Genomic DNA, 24,050 nt, shown 5'->3' on the forward strand with positions numbered 1-24,050 from the left:
ACAAGAACTCATTCTTTTTTATGGCTGCTTAGTATTCCATGGTGTATATGTGCCACATTTTCTTTATCTAGTCTATCATTGATGGGCATTTGGGTTGGTTCCAAGTCTTTGCTATTGTAAATAGTGCTGCAATAAACATACGTGTACATGTGTCTTTATAGTAGAATGATTTATAATCCTTGTTAGTTCTATCTTCAAAATTTCTCTTTCATAAATTTCTCCCAAGAGAAACTCAACTTCTCCTGTCTTCCCTTAGGCTCAGCACCTCTCCCCTGGGCTGTGGTATAAACCTCCTGGCAGATCTTCATGCCAGCCTATTCTCTGAATCAATGTTGGAGTAATATTTTATGACATCATTATCTTTCTGGCACTCCCTTGTTTGAAATACTTCAATATATTTTTTTCCTGTAGAATGGCATCTCAACTCCTCAGCTTGGCCTGTGATTGTCTTCACAATCCTGGATTCACAATGCGTCTTGAGTGTCACCTCAGTCACCCCTCCACCATGCTCTCTTTTCTACCTAAATAGTTTGTGCTGGAGCATGTGTACTTTCACAGCTCTGTAACTTTGCCTAGCCCATTCTCTCTATGTGGAAAGCCCTCCCTCTCCTGTCTAGGTAATGAACTTCTACTACCCCTGAGGCAAATTACAAGTGTACCCTGCTCTCTAGCAATCGTTCCAAGGCATTTTTAATATATCTCCTTCATTAAAGCTATTTTTTTAATGATTGTGTCTGATTCCTTTGAGACAAGGAACTTTGGATCATTAATCTCAGTATCCTCTGTACTTGGATTAATGTCTAATGCTTAATATATGTTTGTCGAATTAAGGCTTCTGTGGTGGTATGAACAGAGATTGAGGGAGCTTTGAGAGGGAGCATTTGGTAGGGGAATTTCATAAATTCATTCAACAAATATGTATGGAGGACTTAAAATGAGCCATCCATTCTTCTAGGCACTGTACATAAAAGTGAACAAACAGATGAGTAACTTACGTCTTGTGAGACTCACAATGTGTAACTCACAATGCTTGTGAGACTTAGCATTCTATACTAGTGGGAAAAGACAGATACAGTGAGTTTAGCAAAGAACCAGTGCCCAGAATAAATGAAAAGATTGGGGTGTAAGACGTAGTGAGTGATGAGGGTCAGTGATAAACTGCACAGTACATGACCCACCCAAAGGCATTTATTTGAACTCATATTAAAATGATATCTATAAGAGTGGCTACACATTACCTGGCTCACTAAACATATGCTAGGGCCATATTTGTTCAGTGGATGCCATATTTGTTCAGTGGACACCTCTTTGTTGTCTTTGTTTCAAAGACATCTTTGTTCCAGGTCCTGTTGGAGAAGCAGGAAGAGGCAGTAGACCCTGGAACCTTAGCAGAATTTATTCAGTCTTACTCCCATCAGCCTCGAGGACAGCACCTCACTTTGTCCTACCCTCTTTATGATGTGCTTGCAGCTTTTAAGATATTTTCTCAGCAGCCACAAAGGTGTCCTGAGCAAGTGGTCTACTTGTGTTTTTTGGAAAGAATAGCTTGTGAATAGGAATAGAAGGTCCAGCAAGGAGAGCTCAAAGAGGACCAAAAGAGTGTGGGCTCTCTCCAACCCCATTCAGAAGTTTTGGTGTGTTAAATAACTTCTCCAATCATCTTTTCTGAGGCAACGGAGAACAAATAAATGTGCCATTAATATGTATGTGTATGAATAGATGGCAGAAAAAAATAATATTTTAAAGTTAAAAAGGCACTTAAAGATCATTCTAGATTAAGCCCTTTGTAAACAGACAGGAAAACTAAAGTTCGGTTATGTACCTGAATATAGTAAGCAGTGTTCATGCTTGTCCATCTGCTTCTCCCCCATGTTGGTAGTCAAGGGTTTCCAACAACAGAAATGGATTGGGGGCCCTGACTGGCAAATTGTGTTTTTCCAAATTTTTCTTTTTTCTCTTTCCCATCCCCTCATCTTCTTTGTGCTGGTATGTGTTTTTCCAAATTTCTGTAACCTAAATAACAAGCTCTTAATAAGGAGGAGAGCTATGAAAGAGGTAGCTGGAGATGGGTTTGGGTTAATGTGAAGGTGTGAGGATGGTGCATGGAGTACATTTAACTCCAGCCTGAAAATTAAAGCCAGAGGCTTCCAGAATTATTAAGTTCTGATAGTGTGTGGGAGAATAGCATTGTTGATTATTATTATTTTTGTTGTTGTTGTTGAGATAGAGTCTTGCTCTGTCACTCTGGCTGGAGTTCAGTCATGCTACCTCAGCTCACTGCCACCTCTGCCTGCCAGGTTCAAGAGATTCTCCAGCCTCGGCCTCGCAAGTAGCTGGGATGATAGGCACTCGCCCAGCTAATTTTTTTTTTTTTTTTTTTGATTTTTAGTAGAGACGGTGTTTTACCATATTGGACAGGCTGGTCTCGAACTCCTGACCTCTGGTGATCCACCCACCTCGGCCTCCCAAAGTACTGAGATTACAGGCGTGAGCCACTGCGCCCGGCCCATTTATTAATTTATTCATCCATGTATTTATGTCCTCATTTACAAATGCTGAACCCTCACTACTGCTTACTTCTTGGAGGACATAAGGTGGCAGAATGCTCCTCCATCCCAGGGCTCACAGTCCCATGCAGGAGCCAGGCATGCAGGCAGATTATCACAATGCACTGTGACACGCGAGCATTCATGTTATTCCTGAAGAAAAGGAAAGCTCACCTGGACTCTGAAGGCAGTTTGCTCCAAGTCAAGTGCCATATTAAAAATACTTTACTGTACCCTAGCAGTTCTGTCTGTGCACTAATAATCCTCTGAAGAACCTTTTTCCCTCTAGCAAAAATAACCTGCTTAGAAGATATTATGAAGAGGTTTTCTATTTCTTTTGAAGCTATAACACCCTCCAAGTGACGTACTCTGTGTTTCTGTTATTCTGTTCCCGGAAGGACCAAGGCTCCTGAGTCATAAGATGGCAGTCATTCTCCACAGCCATTGGCTCCCGGGAAGCAGGCATTTCCATCCTCTGCAAAAGGAAGAATTAGCTGCCTGCTTGAATCGACCGTATGTGTGTTGGTTGAGAGTTGTGATGAGACGTACCCCTGACAAGAGCTGAGTTGCCCAGCCAGCCTCCCTTTATCAGATGGGCCAGTGCCAATCATCATTGTTCTCGCAAGGTGATAGCAGGAGTTGTTCCCCGTTAGAAGATGGTGGCATTCTGGCAGGGTCACTGTGGTGTTAAGATGCATAGCATTTGTCAGGTTTGCCTAGGACTTCTGGAGGTTTAGTTATGAAACTTGTTAATTGAGCTATAAATATAGCTGCAGCCTTTGCCTTCCAGTAAGGCAGTGTGTTAATTTGGGTTTGGCAGGGGGATGGTGCAAGCTGCCAATGTTATGTTAGGATTAGTAACGTGCAGTACATTTTAACTCCACTTCCCCATGTGCCACGCGTTCCTCCTCTGTTTGTTATCTTTGTGAGGGAAGAGAGAAGAAGAGAAAGCAAGCTCATCGTCATGGGCAACTTACATTAGGGATATTTATCTGTGGGCCTGCTTTCTACCCCTTAGGTCTCCAAACAGAGTCATAGGGAGAAATGAAGAAACCCATATGCACGATTCCAGAGGGCACAGCCGCAGCCTTCTGCCTAAGATTAGTGTAACCCCAGTTGAGAACAGGGGTGTATTTGCTCTTGCTCCCTGCAGGGAACCCCTCGCTATATTCAGGATATCTCTCTCTACTTTAAGGTGGAAGTGATAATCATAAATATATATTATCCTTTTTATAAAAAACACACATAGAATTAGATGTGGAATGGAGTGGATTTATTTGCTTGTTTGCTTGTTTCTTCTTGAGTTATTAGAGGGTAAATAAATGTGTCACTTGCTCATCTGACTGAGAAAATATGTGAGAATTTTAAACTAGACAGAAGAGCAACTTTGGTTGCATACTTTGTGCTCACAGAGGAAGGGAGGTGAGGCTGATGAAGCAGTTATTTTCATGACCCTTTAGAGATGCTTGATAAGTATTGAATGAATGAATGGATGGGTCTCAAACAGTTTTAAAAGAGTGGCCTTTGCAGATTAACCAGATGGCTATGTCTGCTTTCTCTTCTTAAAACACATCAGTGACCTGGAAATAGGTTGGTAAAAATGTGGAATCCTGTTAGCTGGCAATGTGGATGAGGAAAGAACTAACTTCCAACTAAATAACACTGAACTTCTTTTTTTCTAAAGCACCTAGCTTGAGTAGAAATATGAGCGATTTAGAAGCCTAACATCCTGTGTGGGTTTCTCGGGAGACAGTGCTGATTGCATTTCCCTGGTTATAAAATGTTACAGAGAGATCAGCTTGAATTAAATATTCTTGGTTTTTCATTCAGCTTTCCACTTCTTGGGCATGTCTCTCACCTCCGATAGAGATAATTTTCCACTTGTTTTTGTTGTTTTTGTTTCTTTGTGTGTGTGCGTGTGTGTGTGTGTGTGTGTGTGTGCGTGTGGTTTTAAGGAGCAGAGAGTTTAATAGGCAAGAAGTGAAGGGAGAAGACAGAAGGAAGAAGCTCCCTTGTACAGAGACAGAGGGAGGGGGGCTCCAAAGCTGAAAGAGGAGGTCCCCCTGTTGTTTTGTTTCTTTAGAGTGCTATGTCTTTCTTCCTTCTTGAGTTGAACTCTAGAAATAAAGATGTTATATCATGGACACAGAAATGTGCTCAACTCTAATAAAGATTGTATTATTATTATTATTATTTTTTTGAGACGGAGGCTCGCTCTGTCGCCCAGGCTGGAGTGCAGTGGCGCAATCTCGGCTCACTGCAAGCTCCGCCTCCCGGGTTCACGCCATTCTCCTGCCTCCGCCTCTCCGAGTAGCTGGGACTACAGGCGCCCGCCACCAAGCCCAGCTAATTTTTTTTTTGTATTTTTAGTAGAGACGGGGTTTCACAGTGGTCTCGATCTCCTGACCTCGTGATCCGCCCACCTCGGCCTCCCAAAGTGCTGGGATTACAAGCATGAGCCACCGCGCCCGGCCGAAGATTGTATTATTATTATTTTTTTTACAGTGAGACTGTAGCCTGCCTTAACTATACCAGCTGTTAATTGTATTTTTCTTAAGTCCTTTTGATATTCATTTGAAATGCATTTTATAACTCATCTGGTAACCTTGCTGCTAACCAACAATTATAGTCTGACATTTGAATACAAAGAATTTGGGACAAGCCACAGTTGTACATGGAAACTTTTAAAACAATGTCTCACTTAATGTATTCCTTAGCGAAAAACATTGTGAAGAAATGATTACAGCCTCACTAAATTCTGACATGCTGAAAAAATGTCTGTTCATTCTTTGAAAATTTCTACCAACTTAGTGACTGTGAATTGAGAAAACAATAATAATAAAACAGCCACAGTCTACACCAGGGAGCCAACCTTTCCTCCACTCCATCCTGTTCACAAACTTGACACAGCCTGGACCAATATTAATTCCAACTGTTTGAGGTGGACAGTGAGTGGGTGCTATTCACAATGTGGTTCCTTTGGAGACTGAAGAATCTGGAATCAAATTGATAGGATTATTAGAGTCTGAAGCAGGCTGCTATGGGCAGTTGTGGGTTTTTGTGCTTAGGCACCAGGCCGAGTAGGCAAGTGTGAGCTGGAATCTAGCCCTAGTACTGCTTGCCAAGCTGCATGCCCCAGCCTGGGGCTGCATCAGCTGGGAGAAAAGGGCCATTCTGCAATTCATCTGCCAGGGTGGAGTGCCTTTTTGTAACTTGTGCAAAGATATACAGTGCGCTAGAGGTGGCCTTGGCTGGAAATAACTGTTGTGGGAGATTTCCCCATTGCTATTGTGTATATGAAACACTCCTGGACTCTAACAACCCCTTCATTAACCCACACCTATTAGTGGGAGGAGAGATGAGTTATCGATCTGATGGCAGAGTCTTGAAGGAGAAACTAAACATGGGCAGCTCTATCCCTTTTCCTGTCTTTCTCTCTTTAGGGAACTAGCTGCCCATAGACAGCATACATCCTCTAGGTGGATGCAGGAGGTAAAGAAAGGAGGGATGAGAGGCCTGACCCCAGTGGTCTTGGAAATTAGAGTCTAATTCCAGGAAACTCAGCTGCACATCTCTCCCAACCTTGCTTTCTTCAGTAAGTAAGGTTCTAATTTGGCCCCCATCTGCTTACTTCTTTGTCTTATTTTTTTAGTTGCTTTAGAATTCAGGAAAAGGGGTGCTATTTATTGATCTCCCAAGAAGATCTTAGAGACCATATAATTCCCCATTTCCCTCCACACCCACACTTATAACAGAATTGTTCATTCCAGCAAAAGCCACGAACTAGTGGGCCATTGGCCAAGTGCAGCCTACATCATATTTTGTTTGGCACAGAGAGTGTCTTTTGAAAATAATTGCACCAACATTTAAAAATGAGAGATTGCATGTGCACATCAAGAATTCTGACCTTTCTTAAAAAATAAAATGGGAAAATCTGGCCACATCGGTCCTGCGTCTCCACATGGCAACAATCAGCTAGAGTTGTACTCCCATTTCCATGGAGCATTTACTCTCCAGTTTTCCTCTGTCTTCTCCATTCTCTGTTGGCTCATGGGCTAAGGCTGGGTGTCAGCCACCATTTATCATTCCTCTCTCAGTTTTTGTTTAGAAGTAAATGAATGTCCCTTTATTCTTCTGTCCCTTTCAAAAGTCAATTGAGAAGTCTCCATTTATGAAGAAACATGGGAGAGAGCACATGTCTTTATGGAACCATAGATTATTTCCATATATTTAACATGTATTTTTTTTCCTGGATGATTCACATATTATGCCACCTACCTGGCTTCTGTAGATATTTGGGATTTCTTAGTGAAAGTCTTTATGCTTTTCTTAAAATACAACACATGAAAAGGAATTCACAGCTATGTGGAAGCTCTTCCTTTTCTTAATACCTGCTCCCTGCACCTTGCACACAATGGTATTGGCTCAGCCACCTCGAGCCAAATGAAGAAATATGCTGCTGCTAGCTCATAACGTGTTTGCTGATATTTCTTGTCCCCCTTTTGGATGTGATAGAATTTCACCTTCTCTAAACCTTTAAAGTAAACCATGACAGATTGACTTGCATCAGCCAACAAAATGGCCACAGAAGGGATAGGTTATTTTCAGAAAAAACTTGTGAGAATCAGTGTGAAGTGAACAATTAGCCTCTTTTCTTCCTGTCTGTGAAAAGGACTCTACAGAAAACAGAGGCTCCTTCAGCCTGTGTGCCTGAGTGTGTTGAGTGTCTCAACCCTCACCTTCACCTCACCTCAGATCAAAGATGGACAGGTAGTGCTGGTGAGGGTGGAATAAAAGAACTTTGTTGTTTTAAGTCCCTGAAATTTTAAGGTTGTCTGTTAGTATTGCAAGCCTGGTCTATATTGATAGATAACACCTCTTCTTCCGTTTAGCAGTTCTGGTATTTGAAGATCACTCCATTGCCTTTATTTTATGATTCTCTGGAATAAACTTCCATTTGATACGTGCATGATATATTTTCTAAATATGCTCCAAGTTCCCATCCCATTCCATTGAAGAAAATCTTTCTTAAGATAATATTCCTATGGTCAGCACTGCCAACAGCTGCAGAACAATCCAGAACAGGGAGTGAAATCTGCCTCGAAGCCAGAAAAAGAACATTGTGACACATTCCGTATTCAAAAATATGTCACATTGGGCCTGTTTGCTATTTTATGTGGCCCTGGGTTGTCTGTGATAGGGGCAGCAAGAAACCTGTTGTAGAAAGCACAGTTACCATCCATCGCTGAGAAAAACTGGAGGCATTCTTCAAACTTTCCAGCTCCCCACTGAGTTCCTGCCATGCCTGAAAGTCTCCACACTGTCCTTGAACTTGCTGCTGTATTCAGCCTTTATCTGAAACCCTACACTTGCTTGGTGGTGTGAGTTCCAAGGTTTACTGACTAGTGTGAAACTGAGTAGTCCCTTTATTGTTTCTGAAGAACATCTTCGAAAATTCAGGAAATACGCTCTTGTTCTAGTACTTTGATAATTGTATAGGCTTGAACTCTATAACCTTTTATTACATGAACCTTCCTTGTCTACCAAAGGAAAATAACGTATTTTCCATTTGGGGGTTATTTACAAGGATTTAAAAACATTCTTCCTAACTCATCAGAATTAAAATATTATGCAATATAATATTTTTAAATGAATTTTATCCATCAATCCATCTATTTACCTATGTTAGTGTCTCCTTTTCTGTTTTTGTCCCAATGTGTGTTTGGATGATGTGATGAGTAGCAAGGAGGAGCTAAATGAGAACTGCAGAGAGGAAACAAAATCACTGTTATTTGTCCTTGTAAACCTTGTAGTCTCTCCCCTCTTCCTAGTCCCTATTCAGGAGAACAGAGAGATGAAGGCTGAAGGTTCCAAAGGTCAGTGTGATACACTGGGCTCATCATAGATATTTCAGTGGGAAAACCATTTTGATCTCCTGCCTGCTGATTATAATTTTGGGCGAGGTACAATAGGAAGAACTTAAAATTCTGCAGTAAGAAGGTTCCAGCTCCAGCTCTGGAGGTAATTAGGTCATTTGGCTTGTCTAAGCCTCACTTTCATAGTTTGTAAGACTTTTACTCTACTTACCTCACTGAGGTCACCTGAGAGTCCAGTTCAACATCTACAGATGCATTGTCTTAAAGTGGACTACTGTGAATGTGCTAAACTGTTTCAGTTAGGATTCTTTCAGGCTGCCAGGCAAGTAGAGGCATGTTTTTAGGAAGGGAAGATTTGCCCAAAAACTTATTAGAAGGCCCCTATTGGCCTTCTGTCCCTGCCATTTCTCCCTCCGTGACCCTTTTCAGGCAACAGCACCAAAGAGTCCTAGTGAGGCTTGTCTCCAGCACCAGGTAATTTTTATGTCTTTCCCAGCTTCAAATGCAAGCCCCTAAGGAATTCAGTCTCCCTATGCCCCTCCACATACTGTTTGCTGAGTTTATGTGGGAAGTCCCTAAGGTTATACAACCTAGAAGAGCTAATGTCAGAGACAGCAAGAGATCGAGCTTCTGGCTTTGCTCAGAGATTGGACTTTTCTGGTGTGAGGGGCCTCAGTGGGAGGATCATAATGCACTGCGAGCAGTAAGGCACTGGAAGGAAAGGAAGGCTTCCAAGTGCTGAAGGCAGGCCACGTAGCCACCAGAATCTCTTTTCTTTCTCCACAGTGGGACGTATCCCTTCATTTCATCTCCTACTTGTGTCACCAGGGACATATTTTTTTCCATTTGTAAATCAGACAAACGAGATTTAAGGATTTCGAGGGTAGTCCTGAGCACTTGGTTGGTAGTATTTTTTTGGGCAGGGACTAGCCACTTTCCAGCTTATTTTCTGGATACTCAGAAGTTTCCCAAACGTTACTCTGAGGGCCGTGTAGAAATACACTCTTCTGTCAGGCTTTGGTTTCTGAAGTGTGAATTCCTGTGACTCATGGCTGTAGTCTTATTTCTCATTTTAAAAAAATGAGAATTATGTGGAAGCCAGACCAACTGTTGTGGACTGAATTGGTAAAAGAAAAAGAAATTGGATTCCAGGTGATCCAGTCCATCCTCTCTGAGAAAGCAGATTGTGGATGAAAACATGGGTATAAATGAATCAACATATATTACCTTTTTAATATGTCTTCCCATCATCAATGTGTTCATAATAGGAATATATAAGCTGGAGGGAAGACTTTGTGATCTATGCCTCAGATTTATTTGCACTCCCTGGAGTCGCTGCTTAACTAACCTTGCCCTGCCCTGCACCATCCTTCATCCTTGCAAAGTAAATAAATGGAGTTCCCCTCAGCTTTTTTTCTTAATTAGCTATCAAAATTTGAGGTGTCACCCAGACTTTGAAGCCCCCTCTGACTCTGTTTTAAGAACGTGGGGGTTGTCCTGCTGTCCTTGGCCAATTCTTCCCCTCTCCTATCAGTGGTCTCCAAGATGAATGCAGCCGCACACGTGTTTCCTGCCTGGCTCCCACCACTAGTTTCAGAGATGGCGGAGCTCCTGGCCTCTGTTTGTATATAGAGCTGTCTGAAATGCATTCGGGATCTCTTGAGGTGAAAAGAGTTATATAAACAGAGAATGTTATTATGGATTCTTACTACAGATGGAAATGACTGGGTATTCTCAAAATAAATAACATTTCACATTTTTATAGATATGTAACATAATATGCATGTGTGTGTGTATTTATATTCTTTCCATCTTGAATACACAGCCTCTCCTTCCTCAGCACTTGGATAAGCCATTCATTTTGCCTCCTGCTTTTTTGATTCTCTTCTTAAGAATTCATTTAATTGTTGCCAGCATTTGGAGAGTTAGGATGAAGCGGTTATAGGCTTCCTGCTAGCTCCCGCCAGATAAGCCTGCCGTGGCTGTAGCAGTTAGGAGAGCTGAATGCTGAAAACACTTAAGTTCTGTTTTTCCACTTCCCCTCTAAAGAGAGATCAATCGGCTAGTAGCTCAGCATAATTACAAATGGAAACTTCCTAGAAGAGGTGCCCAGAGTTAGAGGATTCAGTGTGAGGCACCTAGACCTCGAAGTTACTTGTTTAGATATAGTGGGTGCCTCCTCCCTCTTTTATTGAATCTGTATATTTATTTTCCTTGAGTTCCAGAGGACATAGCATGCCATATCTCATTTACATTAATCTACTTTCAGTTAAACAAACAAGTGAATATAGGTGAATGAATGATAGGATTATCAGTTTCATAATGGTGCCATTCCCACAAGGAAAATCCCAAGTATTGGAACCCCATGCCTGGGGTTTGTGGAAAAGAGCAAAGATGCCAAAAATTTATCCTGAGCCAGGGAAGAGGAAGATTGGCATCCAGAAGTCCAAGCAACACAAGGCAGGCAACAGCTGGCTTTGCCAGCTCCACCTGGCTCCAATAAAGGACTGGCTGCCATCCTTGGCAATGGCTGGTGGGAGAGACAGACAAAAGCCAACTTCCCCGAGGCTGGCCAGTTCTGGTGGAAGAAGATGGAAGAAGGAGAGGTAGCTGGGTGAGAGGGCCTCCGGCCCTCAGTATGGTGCTGAGAAAATGACTGACTTGGGGGAATTCAGGCCAATTATAGAGTGATCCTTTCACACCCAGCCATCTGGAGGTGCCTGTAAGGGGACGGAGCCTATAATTGGGAAGCTAACCTAAATGACAACTTCCAAATTTTAAGGAGATTTGATAAAATTTTAAGCTAAGTTTTACTGAGTGCCTACTATGTAAACAGGCTTTTTGATAAGTGCTGTGATCAATAATAACAATAGTCATAATGATGGTCATGACAAGATGATGATGGTATATTGCTAAACTTTAATGAGCACTTACTAGGTGCCAGATTGTGTTATGTGCCTCAGCCCCTTTGATTCTCATCCTCCTTTTAAAATGAGGAAATCAAGACTTAGGGAGTTAAAGTAATGTGCCCAGCTCATAGAATTAGATGATATTGCTGGAATTTGAACCCAAGCAATTCAACTCTTAATCTCTACTCTAGACTAGGCTGAAAAATATGTGGAGTTGTACTTAAGCAACTAATAGTAAATAAGAAACTACATAATAATGATGATGGAAATAATTAATAGTAATAACAATAATACAGTAGAACCCCACAGTAATGCACTCTGCAACAAAGTAAATTCAGATATAACACACTTGAATATTCGATTTCATTCCTGGCTTTGAACTCATTTACACTAAAAATTAACTGCACAAACACCTAATCTATATTTTTAGAATTATTATTTTTGGATCCCATTCAGAGTGACCTGGAGGAATATCACTGTATAGTATTAGTATAACAATAGCAGTAATAGCTGATTTGAATAGTATACAAGAGTAGCTGGTTTTTATGGACCATATACCATGAAGCCACTAATTCTAGTTCTTACAACCATCCAGAAAAATAAATAATGTTATCCCTGATAGAGAGATGAAGGTCATGAAGCTTACATGATCTGCTCAAAGTTGAGTAAGTTAAGTGGAGAGCTAGGATTGGAATTGACTCAGAATGAGTCTCAATCCAATGCTTGCTTCACTATGCCATCTATATTGCCTCTCTCCAATAAAATGAGATATATGAAAAGATTGCATATGTTACAGTTACACAGAGGAGAGAGCATATTTAATTTTAAGGAACGGGTTTGTATAGAGAGAGAGAGAGAGAGAGCTAACAGGTACTGAGTTCTTATTATATGCCAGTTGCACTACTGAGCACGTAGCCTGTATTCTTTCATTTAATCTTTGTAAAAACTGAGTCAAGCTTTATGGATGAACAAGAACCATCCAGAGAGACTGTGAATGAGAGGTGACTAGTCCAAGTTGAATGAATAGTATGTAGAAAGGCCTAGAGCCATGAAATAACACGGTGTGTTTGGCAGAGCTAAAATCATTTTGGTTTTACATGAGCATAAAAGATAGTGCAGAAAGGCAGTATGTGGTTGTGGGGGAATAGAAGATAGTGGGGATCGGAGATGGAGTTATAAAGATAGAACTGTGATGACATTCTGAAAGGCCTTGGACGTAGCCCTTGTCCTACAGATAGTATTTGGGTGGCAGAGTGGAGGGAGAAACAAGTCTAGGTAGAAATTTAATTTTCTCAAAAAATCTTGAAAGGTGGAGCTATTATCTCATTTCATTGTAATCAGTAAGGAAACATGATGCCCAGATAGAAAGAGGAAAGAACTTAGCCAACATTTTGCAATTTGCAAATGGCAGAGCTGGGCTTCAAACCCACTTCTCTCTGGCTCAAAAACCCACATTTCTTCTACAATCCCAAGATGTATCACTTTATGTAGCTGAGTTCTAGAGCTTGGAAAGGAAATGAATAGAAAGAAGGTAGACAGAAAGTGCTCAGCAACTTCAGATCTACTTATCCAAGACTGTCCTTGTGTTGCCAAAATAAATTGCTTTTTTCTTATAGATTTTTATTACAATTACCAATGTTACCATTGCCACTATGAATTTTAAAAAGATCAATCAAGAAAGATGATATTGTAAGGTGGAGTCACACAGAACCTGAAGAAAATGATCAAGTAATGGTAGAGCCTCTCTAACTTCTGTCACTAGCTAGGCTGCCGCTATTTACATTTAGAAAGTAGGGCTTCCAAGAATTGCTGGTGCAGGTCATGCATGCACGATGATACCCAGTGAGGATAAAAATCTTACTTGCAATTGACTAACCTGTCCCAGCACTGAGTTGATTCTACCCTGAGGAAAGCACCCATTTTTCATACATAGGAGCCATATAGGTAGCAGAAGTCATCGTCATGAAAGAAGCATCAATAAATTGGCAGTTCCCATTAAAAGTTTTACCTGGTCTCCACATTTTGCATAAAAAAGCACCACTCTACCCATTGTTTGCATAATTTCAGCAATGCTAGCATTTAACTTCTAGTTTAATGATACATTCAACCTTTACCCCAAATTATTGTTTACCCTCCAAAGCTTTTGATTTTCTTGATTGAAACTCCAGATTATTTTGTTTGGTTTTGTTTTTGCTTTTATTTTATCCTTGTAAGTGTGGAAAAGAACTGTGGCACAGGAGTCTGATGATTCGCTCTTCTACTCAATATTTAGCAGAACTATGCCATATTGGTTACTTTCTCAGAATTCCATTTTACTCAGCTTTGAATTGAGCATAATAATACCTACTTCCCAAGGATGTTTAATGGGAAGTGCCTGACATGGAGTGAGACCTAAAAAGTGGTCATGATTATTGGGGTGTTATATAATAAACAGTCAAGATCACGCAGGTTTATCTTCACCCAACCTGGCTTAAAACTGCTATCACTCCAGTTCCCCCCAAGTGACAGGTTTACTACAAGGACAAATAATGAATTATGGATTCAAAATGGGGAAGTGGTAAGGGGCATATAAGAACTCATTTTCCACGTGGCCTGACTCCACACCATCTCCAAACCCTATTTTTTTGCTAGCTTTCTTTTGAACCTTTCCTTGAAGGAAATCCAACTAGTTTTATCATAGTTTTAATAGTTTATTATAGTTTTTTATTATATTTATATGTATGAAGCCATACATTAAAATTGCATGTAATATATATTTAGGTTATACATTAATGTAAGTATCTACTTGTCTCTTACAAGTCTTTGCTCAAACAGATTAATACCCTCTCAGTGTGGTCTACCCTAACCACTCAGTATAAAATCCAATCTTGCCCACAGAACACCTTCTCCCTTTCCTGATTTATTCTTTTCTCTCTTTAGCATCTCTCACGTTCTCATATGCTACATAATTGTTGTTTTGTTCATGTTTTGTTTACTGTCTCTTTTCCACAAGAATATATGCCATATGAGGGCAAGGATTTTGCTCTTTTATCTTGGTAGCCTTTTCCCCAGGGCTAGAAAAGTGCCTGGAATTTGTAGGAGCTTAATGTTGAAGAAATAAAATTGTATTATGGTTGCTTTCTCCCCTAATTTCCAGGACCTGAGAGTTTACATATTTTATTTAAAGTTGTCAATAAAATGCTTTTTTTGGAGAGTCGATACACCTACAGACATAGAGGTCCTAATTAGCATCCCAAAATTTTACTTAGCCCATCGTTTTTGAAAACCAAAGTAACCTCCCAGTTGTCCAGAATGATGCATTTTCTCCTGGGATGAGAAGCCTGAAGGTTGCCTCTGCCTATTTCATGAAAAGGAATTACATTTAGAACTATCTCTTCCATCTATAATTTTTTCCCACCCTATTATTGGAAACTTCTAAGATTATAATGTCAATATGAGATATTGTGTAATGGATAATAATTAAAGGCTTAAATCTTGACTCAAACAATGAAGTAATGCTGCTCTGAAAGGTGAAAGGACAACTAAGGTCCGTCTCTTCCAAATCTCTCAATGCGGAAGTGCTTGTTTGTAAATTGTCAACTCTGTGTGTATGTGTATGTACTTCTTTTTAAATGATGATTATTTTAGGCAAGTAAAGAGCTTTGATTGTGTCATCTGTGCATAAAATTAGTATGAAAGTAATGAGATTTTTTTTTGGTGATTCACTGAATTGTCAGGTGCTAGTTAAATGGCTAAGGCAAAGTCAAGTGACAAAGATTTTCTTAAATCTTTGTTTCAAAGTAATGTAATGGAAACACAGATAAATTTCAATATGATTGTGTTAAGGAAACATTTAGCAAGACAGCAAATAGATGTGTGTGGGTCAAATGGGACGATGGGTAACTTTAGTATAGGGAAATATAAAATAATGCATATTCAAGATCATGGACAGTTTAATCAGATACATATAAATAGGGACAACCCAGTTTATTTGTTGACTTACTGCTTTTATATTTTATCCTGGAACTCTATTTTGTTTAATTGACAATGGTTTCTATTTACCTCTCCTTGAGTAACTATTTTTCATTCCTGAGTCTGGGGGTGGGAAGAGGCCTAAAATATCAGTAAGACAAATGGGAAGAAAGGCGAAATTATCTTTGTCTGCAGGTTATATAACCTGTGTTTATTATTTTTATAAGGCATGAAGATATACCCACTATAGTATCCAGAAAAAGAGAATCATATTGGTTGGTTCTCATGTGTAGGAAGCATTTCAGGCTGAGCATAGTGAACTTACTAGAGTGCTATCCTCAGCTGATGGAAGCTGAGCTTATGTTGTAAGCAGTGCATATTATTGTATAAAATTTACTGCAAAGGGGAGTGATATGAATAGAGAATGTATACAGTAGCTTACTGCGTGCTAGCAGGTCTTTTCTGGGCTCCTAAATGTTAACTGGATAGTAATGTAAGTTATTACACTCATTAAATTAGGCCACAAACAAGTCAACAGTGATTCAGCAAAATGGCTTTGTTTGTATAGTGCAAGGAAGTCTGATAGATATCCAGTCACACATTTATGGCTAAATGGATGAAGATTTTAACATTACAGCCTAATAAAAACCCCATACTGTGTGATTAAATAAGAGGGAAAGCAGTAAAAAAGAGAACGCATAATGACGGTAACATGTAGGTCAGTTACAATTTAATTGTCATTGCACTTCATTGCTAACATATCAATTCTCTGCTGCTTAGCTGAGCAGAAAACAACAACTTAACATGTACACTGGGCCCACTGACGAGTCGTCAAACCCCCACTTCCATCACCTGCTTTTGACTACTTCCTTAACAACCACATGAAGTCTTCCTGCTTTAATAGGATAATCTTGCTGAAAGCTCCTGCTGATTGTTTCTTCCTATGCTCAATGCATCAGTGATCAGTAAATTTACTTCACACTCTACATAGATGCTAAAATTAGATTGTTTGCATTACAACTTTCAATACTTCTGCAACAAGAAACACCTGCCTGCAGATTTATATTGTTTTGTTTAATGGTTTAAAATAAAGATAGCCTCACAGTGGCGATACCTTGATGTACTATATCGGAGGCACACAATGGCTGATCATTTTTCTTACTTATCCAATTTGTACTGTATTTCTTGCCATATAAGGTATAGCTTCATTATCATTAATTGCAGCTTTAGAAAAACCGAGGAAGTATTTATTCTTGCCAACTTTGCTGCAATTTTACTTATTCAATGCAACTAAGAAATGAGGGGGGTAGAAAAGCGCAGTATATTTAACATTTTTTTCCCTGAATCTGGATAATTCACACAGATCTCAAAGGGGCTTTGGCACCTTTTTAAAATGTTAGCTCTAAAGAATTGTCTGCCTAGCATACTTATGCTGATCTATAGTAAAGACTTAACCGAGTACATAACCAAACTATTAATTCAGGTGCCCAAGGTGACATTTTTTATCCAGCTTAGCATAGTCTATTCCATATAGAATAGAGCACAGCTCTTGGTATAAAAAATGATCTAGCAGAAGCTAGATAACTTTATTAGAATGATTAGAAACATCAACATTTTTTTTCTCATTTCAAATCTCATTTTAATTCAGATTTCTGGGAATCAGGCCCATAGATTCCAAATGTCGCAAGTATGTTCTACTGGTAGGTTTTCTTCCCTTTGCACCTCATTTTACCTATTTAGATGGAATCATGTGTCATCTAAGGGCAAGAATAAGGTCCTGTAGTTCAAGATCATGGACAAGCAGAGCAAAATCCCCAGGAAAAAATTCTATCCCCAGAATGATATCTAGAGGCAGTCTCCAAGCAATGAAAGTTATTAGTGATTTGGGAAGAGCCTCATGGTTACCTCTAAGACTGGCAGCTTATGAATCTCCAATTCTTATTTAAGGGTCAGTAATTGATAGATACTAATCCAAGATTGTAATCATTAAGAAAACATTTATAAGAAAAAAGGGATGAACACAAGGAAGGCATGCTTCTTCTTTATGCACTATGGATGGAAATTCTTTCTTTGAGTTCAACCAGGGAAAGACCGAAGTAGTACAGTACTTTTGGTTTCCATGGTGCTACTTATAAAGATTATGCAAAGTATTTAATGAATAAGTAACTCCTCTTAACACTTTGTGGATGAGACACTTAAGAGATTTGGACAAAAATAACAATATGAATAAAAAGTTATATGTGGTGGTCCAAATGCCTAGTTATCTGCATATACGCCTGTCTACTCAACTGCACCAGGAAGATGGCTGTCTTCTATTAAGAGTATTCTTTCATATCCTTTCTAATAATGAGTACAGGCCATGGTCAACTTCTTATCATCTTGGATAATCATGCCTAGTGGAATTGGTAACACTCAGACTGCCTAGAAAATGAACCCTAGCAATATGCAAAGTTGCTTATACAGGTGAACATTCTGCAGATGCTCTAGAAAGTGAGGGAGAAAGCCGAGGAAGACCTGTCATCGCAGAACTATCCAATTAGAGTTTTTATTGGTGAGAGTTCTCTTCAGTCTTTTATTTTAATTCATTTGTTGAGTGCCCATATACGTTTTTCTCTGTCCCCATGAGAAATAAATTGTAAGTAAAAGACTCATTTTCACAAGTAACATATATTATCTGGGGGTTTGGGGCAAAAATGCATTGATTTTTCCATAAAAATGAGCTTTGGAGATTTACAAGTGCCTGGCCAACTAAGTATAGAAATGTGATAAATTCAAATTCACAACAATGGATTTAACCACATTATTGTCAAAATAATTTATTTAACCATGTATTAACTTATCTGAAAATAGCTAGAAGAAGGACTGGAGAAAGCTGAGTTTTCAAGTGTTTTCAGATACCACTTTTGAATCATATTTACCACTTGTCTAATTTTTAAACTTTGACCGAATAATGCCATGTTCATTTTATCTTTGAATCAAAGAGAACTTGGAAAATTTCCAAATGACAAACTCTATTCACTGACTTCGAGCATAGATTTATCACCCAGAATATTAACTAGCTTGATTCTTGATACTACTTAGCTGTTTTAAATGGTAGGGCCAATCAGTGTTCTCTAGGGCTATTTTAGATTTGTCTCTCTCAAAGCCGCAGGAGATTAGTGTCTAAGCATGGACTGAGGGAAGCATTGCCCCATTATGCATCATGTATGTGTGTGTGTGTGTGTGTGTGTGTGTGTGTGTGTGAATGTGTCTGTGTGTATATGTGTGTGTCTGTGTGTGTGTGGTGTGTGTGTGTATGTGTGTGTGTGATGTGTGTGATGATGGTTTGGCAGGATGGACTTCCACCTTCTCCAACAGCTGCCTTTTATAAGCTTATCTGAAACAGTGACACAATTTTTGGAAGCTCATTAGACTTAAGAGTGATTGCAAATGAAAGAGGATGCACGGTTACTCACTGACATTCATGCCTGCTTTTTAAATCTCATGCTGTATTGTTGCAGATCTTGATTTCACACTCAGATGCTTAACCCCACATTAATATGTGTCTTCTTCCTCAAGATGAACACAGTTGCCTTCCTTGCCTGGTATTATCATTCCCCGCCAACAAAATGGATTGCAGGAAGTTTAGAGGGAGAAAAAACAACCGAGATGTCTCAAAATTTAAACCGTGATTTTTCCATGTATTCCTTAATGCAATACATATATTTAATGCAATACATATTGTTGAGTGCCTACTATGTACAGCCCTGTCCTGGCACAATGTAGATTGTTATGGGGAATTAGCTTCTTAAATAAAAAGACAGGTATTTTCATCTCCCTAGGGTCATGCCAGATGTCTGTTTCTTTTTATCTTTCCTTATTAAATTATGTTTACCTGAATACATCAGGTTCATTTCACCTAGGCAGGATGTCCCATTAAGCATGACAAGTAGAAGGTTGCAAGATTAATGCCCTTCTTGAGCTTGAATTAGTGTGTCAGCATCTTTCCAGACCTAGGACCAGAGTATACAGGAAGTATTCCATAATGGACCTTAGCCTCTAACTGAACTGCTCTAATATTACTCCTATAACAAGACTACTTTTAAAGAGTCTCATTATTGGCTTCATTAGATATGTTACTTGCATCAGTGGCTGTAGTTACATGTATAATATAGGAGAGGTTAACATAGCGTATTTTTTATGTATTATATGGCATACAGCTTGAAGTAGCCAAAAGGTTTATGGCGATGTAATTGGTAGTTAGTGTGAAATTCGTAAGACAAATAGACAATATCTAGGGTAACCCCTCTAATCCTCATCTTTCAGTTTTTTACAGCCACCAAAGGGCCTCATTAAAACAGCAGTCAGCACCTTAGTGAAAAGATACAGTGCTTAGAGTGCCCAAATGTGACAGAAAATCTGCATTTTGTAAATCTGACACCTTTGATAGATTATACAGTGTGAAGCCATTTCTTCTAAGCATTATGATAACGCTTAAGATTCTCTTCTGAATCCAACTTTGCTATATTCACCAGCTATAACAATGTGAAAAAGAGCCAATTGAATAAAATGAAGCTTAGAAGGTGAAGAGGAACCTTTTTCTATGCCACAAAGCTCTTTGCAGGCAAAGGGGCTGGAACGCAGTCATTGGCATTTCCAAGGACCACTTAATCTTGGGGGTAACATTCCTTTAAATATGAGGATGCTGCTTATGAATACGCCAGCGTTCGTGTACAACAACATGTAGGCTTCTAGGACAGAGGAATAGCAGTTTTATTTTCTACATGGGAAAGATTACTGGCTTTTCATCTTTTTTTAAACAGATTAATGTTTTACAAGGGTACCCAGGCTAAGGGAATTAACGAAAACCTTACTCTTCATTTCACAAAAAGACCCTGTGAAATCTGAGACTTCAGAATGAGGAGGTCCAATGCAAATGATATAAAACCAAGCAAATCTTCTAATTTAGTTCTAGGTAGCTGCCAGAACAGAGCAGGACAAATGAAAATGACACCATGAATTGTAGAAGCATGACTGCAGTTATCTTAAGCAAAGACTGCCTCCCTTCAAGCCCTTACCATACCTTTCCCCAAGCCGGAAGAGTTTGGCATGGCCCCTTTCACTCTGAGTCTCATCCCCGAGGCCTCCTTCAGAAAGATTTGTATGGACAACTGACAACAAAGGTGGAAACTCAAATTGTAGGGCCTATAGAAGAAATAGTCTCTAGACATTCTGTTACATGTAAATGTACATTTGTATAGCTTCTTGGAGGAAGAAAGGAAGGTGTAGAACAAAACTTCAATATGATTTCATCTCTATATTGGCCCACAATTTGAAAATGTTTACTAATTATGATTGGGCCAAAATAGAAGGTGATCTCTCTTGAGCCCTTTGTGTCTGCCTGTGATTGAGGACTGTTCTTGTATGTATATATTTCCAGCAATTCTTGCAAAAGTAGAAAAGCCCGTTCCCCACTCTTCCAAGCTTTCCATCTTTCTGGTCAAATGATATTAAAATGAAGTCTTTTGTTTTAAAACTTCTAAAAAGATGACCGGACCATTTTGGCTTGTATAGTTTATGTATTTTATAATGAATCCAAATTGCTGCTTAATATAGCAGTGGAGTATCTTTAGTAAAAGTTGAAAAGTAGAAGAGATGACTAAAAAGCATGTTGTGTTATTTATCTTTTAACCCATAGCATAATAGAGTGTTATTTGTAAGCAGCTATAATTCAAATGAAATAAAACATATCTGACCATTGTTTATATTTTAATATTGAGAGTCTTCGAGGACAGATTGATCATCATATTTAAACATGCCAAGGTAATTGCCTATCTTTCTTGTTAGATATACTTAACCATATATACCTCCTGAAATTTCCTTTTCAGTATTTTATGTGTACTCATTTTGAATCTATTTTCTAAAAGGGTTAGGATTTTTTTTTCCCATGTGATAAAAGAAACCAGTTTTCATTTAAATGTTCCCATTTAGGTATTTGCAATTATTAATAATACAGCTTACAAAAGGAAACATTTCAATGACAGGAACCTTGAAACAAATCCTTGAGAATTTGGAATGGCTATTGCTTTCTCTTATAATAATCTGGGGCCAGTCATCACTTTTGTTGAATTCAGTGTGTGGTTTCGTGTGTGTGTGTGTGTGTGTGTGTTTGTGGGTCAAAGCTATTAAATTTTAGTCAGTTGCTAGAGGGAGTGGCAGGCCTCTTGACTGAGAAATCTACTTGAAATTACTCTTTGGGAGAAAAAAAAGATAGAAAATTGCCTCATCAGACCCATCTTTCAACCAACAAATCCTGTGACTCTCACTGTTCTTAATTGTTGACCTCTACCATCTGTGTCATGCAATGTGTTAGGAACTCTCCCTTCAAATAAAGATCCATGCTACCTCATCAGAATGTACTTGTTAAAAGTGATAATGGTTCACAATCGGTACTTAGCCATGTGAAATACAATATCCCCTTTTAAAATGTGGAGGTTTCAGGCCTAAATTAATACCTTGGTATGTAAGTCATTACATTATCTGAAAATCATTTGATACGAAGGAGAAATATCTGTGAGATGCTTTTGTTATCCGAAGGGTTTGAATTGCTGAATTTATTTAATTTGGGAAAGGGAAGTTATTGTGTGATGTCTATGGCTAATTGCTGGGAGTCATTTAGCCTTTAAAAAGCTGCCTTTACATAGGTAGCACCAGCACCGGAAAATGTATTTTAGGAAGTTATATATTTTTTTCATCAAGTAAACAAAAAGCATTTGAAATATATCTGGCATTATATTCGTGGAATTGGACTTTAAAAAATCACAACCTTATCCAGTGAATTCTCTGAGTGTATGTGGCTTGCCTTGCCCTGCAAAATGAACTTAAGGGGCATTGTGAATAGAATATGTGGGTTTAAAATTCAGTGGATTATTCACATCTGTTAGGTGAGAATTAAAGAGCGCTGAAATAATGTATTCTTATGTTTTAGAGCTATCACTGCCAAAGGCTACTGACTAGTAAGTATCAACATCTGTGTTACTTCTCCTTTTGATTTCCTGATTCGATGTGTCTAAACATTTCATTTACTACTGGAATTTTTAAAAGTAGTTTTAAGCCTCTGTTTGATGTACTAATTCATTGAAAGATATTATTAGCAAATATTAGTTAAGGGATTATATGTACAATTAGCCCAGAATAACACTAACCGAATGTTGTGATTCGTATTATTGAAAGGACGTCAGACTCTTGAAATGGTAAATAATGGAATAAAAATAAATAAAGGTACCTGTATTTTGACAGTGATATTCCACCTCTGGTTTCCCCATGCGCAAGCGTAAACACACACACTCTCTCTCTCTCTCCCTCTTTCTCACACACACACAATCATTCAAATGCCTTTTCTTTCTCTGACAAAAATATTCATTAAAAACATTTCACTGTGCTGCCTTTTAATATAGCACGGGCATTCAACCTGCGCGGGAAGCTTCCTGGAACCGCACAAATACTGTGTAATTATCTGGTGGCTCCCTGCTGGCTGCTGCATATTCCAAGCACAAAGTGAGCAGCGCATTTCTAGAGCCTGACTCCTGTCTTCATTGTCCCTGCTTGGAATATGAAGCCTCACTTCATTATAGTAGACCTGATCAAACTTGATAGATTTAGCCATTATTCTTGACTGTGTCAACTTTCCACAGTTTTCCACCCCCTCTCCTTGGGCTCTTTTGTTTTGCCACCCAGGGAATGCAGAATATTCCGAGTCTAGGCTTCTCTCTTTCTCGCCTCTTCTTCTCTTTCTTCCCTCCCTCTCTCTCTGGGCTCTCTTAATCCCCCTCCTTCTCCCTCCACCCCATTTCTTTCACTATCTCGCCCCCTCTTTCTGTCCCCCCTCCCACACAAACAAACCAAGGATTCAACAAATAATGTTCTTTCCACATCATGTGAGTCAAGGAAAATAAGGCTGCAATTTTTCTCTCAATTGTCCTCTTTGGTTTTGAGTTTTCAGTTACTATAAAAGAATTCTGCAGCAATGTTGACACACAAGGCAGAAATTCTTTGAAAATCCTTTTATATTTCCTGTTAGTAGCACAGTAACTTCTGCTTTATGATGTTGTGGTGGTTGGTTTTTTGTTTTTTTGTTTTTTGTTTTTTTTTGGTCTGTTTTATGACAACTTTCAAGGAGCACTTCAGAGTTCATATTTTCAAGGATCATCCACGTCAGTGTATCTTATCAAATTTTATAAATGCCCTAGTGCATTTTCTTCGCAAAAGGCATTAGATCATTCTCTAGGCAAATACAGATGTTGATGCAACTGATTTAGCATAACAGATTGCTTGTAGTATTTGAGAGTTGCTATGTAACAATAGAGAATTATATCATAGCTCTAACAAAATTTTAAAGTATCAGAAAAAGAATGCAACCCACATTACCATAATTAGGACCACACTGATCCCTCAAACTGTCGTGCAACCAGTTAACCAATATGTCAGGAATTGTTACTGAACTTAAAATACTTATAAGGTCAATTTATCATTACCCTAGTTAATGAATGTTTTGTGGTGAGATTTAATTCCTTGAGTTTTAATTTATTTCTTTTGCACATATAGCCCTTGGGTGGATCTCGAGTGCTATTTAAAAGTTAAAAAATAATGCTTATGTTAAAGTCTGCTTATTAAGTGCAAATTATTAGTACAGTAAAAACTTAAGGGCCTTAGAAAGTCCTCTCACTTTCAAGAGTATCTCCACACCCCAAACCACTCCCAATCCTTTTCAATTTTTATTTTTTGAAAGC

The 24,050-nt window shown here is 38.9% G+C and overlaps 1 long non-coding RNA gene across 1 annotated transcript in view; it reads left to right on the top strand.

The window, feature by feature from the left end:
* LOC105738564 overlaps positions 1 to 24,050 on the top strand; it is a 557,312-nt gene that overhangs the window by 374,017 nt on the left and 159,245 nt on the right. The window contains exon 4 of the long non-coding RNA XR_001114387.2: positions 22,250 to 22,277. This is a non-coding gene — a long non-coding RNA (uncharacterized LOC105738564). The remainder of the gene's footprint in view (positions 1 to 22,249; positions 22,278 to 24,050) is intronic.

Source organism: Nomascus leucogenys, chromosome 14, assembly GCF_006542625.1.
Source record: "Nomascus leucogenys isolate Asia chromosome 14, Asia_NLE_v1, whole genome shotgun sequence".
Lineage (NCBI taxonomy): Eukaryota > Metazoa > Chordata > Mammalia > Primates > Hylobatidae > Nomascus > Nomascus leucogenys.